At 42.6% G+C, this 4,480-nt stretch overlaps 1 pseudogene across 1 annotated transcript in view; it reads left to right on the plus strand.

Moving 5' to 3' along the window:
* Window positions 1-2,232: 2,232 nt before the first annotated feature.
* LOC148873569 (putative carotenoid cleavage dioxygenase 4, chloroplastic pseudogene) overlaps window positions 2,233-4,480 on the plus strand; it is a 2,273-nt pseudogene continuing 25 nt past the window's right edge. Inside the window, exon 1 of the transcript XR_016096200.1 lies at window positions 2,233-4,480. This exon is cut by the window's right edge and continues 25 nt beyond it. The product of XR_016096200.1 is annotated as a putative carotenoid cleavage dioxygenase 4, chloroplastic pseudogene (transcript).

Raw genomic sequence — 4,480 nt, forward strand, 5'->3', positions numbered from 1 at the left:
CCATAAATAGCCATATTAGGGGGTATTTTTGTATTTTGCTTATGGGTGGTTGAAAAAATGACATAAATGCCTCCCAACAGTTATATAACAACTAGTTTAGGGGGGCATTTTGGGTAAAGTTATAAGTAACTTTACAATGACCAAAATACCCCTCCCAACAACTAAATAATAGATAGTTTTTTTTGGGTATTTTAAGCAATTAAATTATATTCAATTCCTATAAATAACCCTATCCTCCACCATTCTCATCACACCAATTCAACAATTCTCTTAATTCTCTTTCTCTTTCTCACATGCTCATACATTCTCAATTATCTGCAAATTAAGAAATTCTGATTAGTTGATTGTTTGATTCTGCATTCTCCAATTCTCAAGTCTCAACTTTATCGATGTTTTGACTTTCAACAAGAAGAAGGCTTACTCAACCAGCTCAAGTATCTCAATTCGGGAAGCTTGGACGTTGAAAGGCTTCAATTATTGGAATTAAGTTGGGATTTTGAACCAGTAATCCGGGTAAGTGGAATTAGATTAATTTTTATCTTTTTAGAATTAAAAAAATGGTCAGCCTTTCTCAAAACCGATTCCCCAACATGTTCACCATGGATGACATTCAATCACATCACGATAGTATTAGTGTTAGCATTGATGCCGATGTGTTTGATGTTGATGGAAGTGGAACTTTCACCCCCGGTGGTAGTGATATTAGGGAAAAATGAGGGCTTCTAAGTTGAGTAGCAAGCAATCGCATCACGATAGCTTGTTTACACTTCTTAAAACTATAAGAGGAGAGTATAGAGACTTGCTGCCGTGCAATACACGCTTATGCGTATGTGTGGTGCAATGAGATGCTTCAAAGGTGCACTTTGCTCACACTTCATGTGGTTCACATAAGGCGGATTTGACATTTGGTGCGAGATTGACCGTTTATGTTTCAACGGTCATGATTTGATCAGGTGTGATCAAGAAACAATATTCAAAGTTAACAATCATTAACTATTAATTACCTTTGAACAGTTACAAGGTCTGAAACTGTGACTGTTCAAAGAGCTTTTTTTAAACTATCACCTTCCTCTTTTCCATAACTCTTCAAAAATTATATAAGGAGTATGAATCAAGCAAATGAACATAAATTTTTGAAAGTCATTCCTATCTCTCTCAGTTCTATTTGCTACTATTTCACAGAGGGTTTATTCAGATACTCTTCAATTTTATTGGTTATGGATTCTCATCCAATGCTCTGTTGTATCTTAGGAACAAATTTACTTGTAACTCAATAGCAAACCCAATGAAACTGAATGGGGACAAATAACGTTCTAAAGACAATGTATTTAGACATACGTTAAAGCTTTTCATCCAAATTTTCGTGACCCTAATCCTCAATATAAACGGCCAATGGCTTTTCTCCTATTTGTGTCAAGTAGTGCCACTTGGCAAAGTACACTATGACTAATGGTAGAAACCATATATATATATATACGATATACTATTTAGCTCAAACCTTGGGTAAATTTATTTTCCCTTTTCTTTATTTTTCAAATTAAATTGGTTTCTTATTTTTGATATGTATTAACAAGTAATATAACCGTTGTTTGGCAATTAATCTTTGCCTTCAACATTTCAAATCTTTGTGTTACATATTGACTTATTCCTTTGTCCAGTTTATTTATTTTAAATCAACCAGCAGATTTTTTGTATTTTTTAGTAGGTGACCGATGAGAAGCAAATCGAAGAAGGAAGTCATCAACATCAAGCGGATTTTGAAATAAACAAAATATCAAGATTAATTGTAGTCCACTCTTCAAAGATACCCTGAAACAGGAGGGACCCCGTCGGTCCCTTCTACGTTTTGCCAATTTTGGCTCAAGAATTGACGGCTTCATAGATTCAAAGTGAGTTCAGCTTCTGTAGGGGCAGATATTTCCAGCGTAAGCATATAAGGATTGTTGGAACGTGCTTTTCTTGATTGTGGGGACTGGGACTGTGATCTCAATGGGAGAGAATACTACCCAAACTGATTGGACCGATCTGTATGGCATAAGCTGCCTTGAAACCATTAATCTGGTACATCATCTGGAGGCTCAGTTTGGTGCTGTATTGATGATGCCATATCTACGGTTTGATTCAATCTATGTGGCAAATGAAAAAAAGAAGAAGATACAATGATAGTAAAAGTGTAAAACGATACATAACTAATCGATATGTAGCCATGAAAATAGAAACTTGGCAATTTCAGAAATGTGACATGTCTCTTCAGAGTTCTTTTTTTTATGTGTCTCTTTAGAGTTGAGTTCACGGCTCAAATACCATCTCTGTTCACTTATAAATCAGAAATCTGAACATCCTTGTTATCTCAAAGAAAAAAAAAACTGAACAACTTTGTATAATTGTATCTCTATCTACAAAGTCTCTCTTCTCTCTCTCTCTCTCTCTCTCTCTCTCTCTCCGTGGATGGATGCCTTCTCATCCTCTCTCTTCTCCAAGTTCCAGCACCCAGAGCTACTTCAATGGGTCACCAAACCCAGAGCAACGACTATGTCTCCTCACGCTCTTATCTTCACTATTTCCTCTGTTAGGATCGAAGAGAAGCCCGAGAAAGCAACAAACTTTATTACTAGACAAGAGCCTTCAAAAACAGAAACTCAACTTGGTTCTGTTGCTAGTTCATCAACAGAAGGAACAACCACCGGAAGACGGCTTGAACTGTCTATCCCGGCCACCATCTTCAACGGATTGGACGACATCATCAACAACTTCATCGACCCTCCTCGCCACCCCTCCATCGACCCAAAGCATGTGCTTGCAGGCAACTTCGCCCCTGTCGACGAGTTGCCCCCTACTGACTGCCCCATTATAGAGGGGACGCTCCCACCGTGCCTGGACGGTGTCTACATCCGCAACGGACCCAATCCACAGTACCAGCCGCGCGGCCCTTACCACCTCTTCGACGGCGATGGCATGCTTCACTCTCTCCGCATATCCCAAGGCCGCGCCACATTCTGCAGCCGCTACGTCCACACTTATAAATACAGCATCGAGCGTGAGGCGGGTTTTCCCATCCTTCCCAACATCTTCGCAAGCTTCCACGGCCTCATGGCCACCGTTACGCGCGGTGCAGTCACTGCGGGAAAAATCCTCACGGGGCAATTCAACCCCATCAATGGCATTGGCCTCGCCAACACGAGTCTGGCTTTCTTTGGCAACCAACTCTTTGCCCTCGGGGAGTCCGATCTTCCGTATGCCATAAGATTAACTCCAGATGGAGACGTCCAGACTATTGGACGCTGGGATTCAGACAAACAGCTCTCCATGAGCATGACGGCTCACCCCAAGATAGATGCAGACACGGGAGAGGCCTTTGCTTTCCGCTACAATCCAATGCGACGGCCCTTCGTGACTTACTTCCGCTTCGACGCAAACGGGTCGAAGCATCCGGATGTGCCCATCTTCTCCATGGCGCAACCGTCTTTCCTTCATGACTTCGCCATCACCAAGAAATACGCCATCTTCACAGGCATGGAGTTGAACCCAATTGAGATGATTGTGAGAGGAGGGTGCCCGGTGAGGTTGGACCCTAAGAAGGTGCCGAGGATCGGAGTGATCCCACGTTATGCCCAGGACGAAACCGAGATAAGATGGTTCGATGTGCCGGGATTCAACATTATTCACACCATTAACGCATGGGACGACGAGGAGGATGAGGACACGATAGTCTTAATAGCGCCCAGTACATCGTCGGAAGAGAAAACCTTAGACAGGATAGATTTGATGCATATGACAGTAGAGAAGATGAAGATCGACCTTAGGACAGGCGCGGTGTCGAGGTACATCCTCTCGGCAAGGAATTTAGACTTTGGAGTGCTGAATCCAGCTTTCGTGGGGAAGAAAAGCCGGTACGCCTATATGGCAGTTGGGGATCCCATGCCCAAGATATCAGGGGTGGTGAAGCTGGATCTGGACGCTACGAGAGATCTAGAGGGGCGCCGAGACTGCGTCGTTTCGTGTCGGACCTATGAGCCGGGGTGTTACGGAGGAGAGCCCTTCTTTGTGGGAAGGAACCCCAGAAGCACGGAGCCGGCCGACGAGGACGATGGGTACTTGGTGTCGTATGTCCACGATGAAAATACTGGGGAGTCGAGGTTCTTGGTAATGGATGCCCGGTCGCCGACGCTTGAGGTTGTGGCCACTGTGAAGCTGCCCCGCCGGGTGCCTTACGGTTTCCATGGGCTCTTTGTCGGCGAACATGACCTCAGAAATCCGTAGACCAGAATGGACAGTAAATGGTTGGGGATTAAGGTAACGTCCAAGACAATAATTCTTTGGATGAAGAGATTGTCGGTTGGGACTGTTTGATGTAATAAACTAATTGCTGATTAAAAATGGTGATGAAATCTATTCATGGAGAGTGTGAATCGAAAAGATTTTTTTCTGTGTTCATGAAATTAAATTGTAGGTCGAATTGTTTTCTGTACATAATATAAAG

The sequence above is a fragment of the Nelumbo lutea genome, chromosome 1 (genome assembly GCF_056320005.1).
Source record: "Nelumbo lutea isolate HS-2025 chromosome 1, American lotus-T2T, whole genome shotgun sequence".
NCBI classification, from domain to species: Eukaryota; Viridiplantae; Streptophyta; class Magnoliopsida; order Proteales; family Nelumbonaceae; genus Nelumbo; species Nelumbo lutea.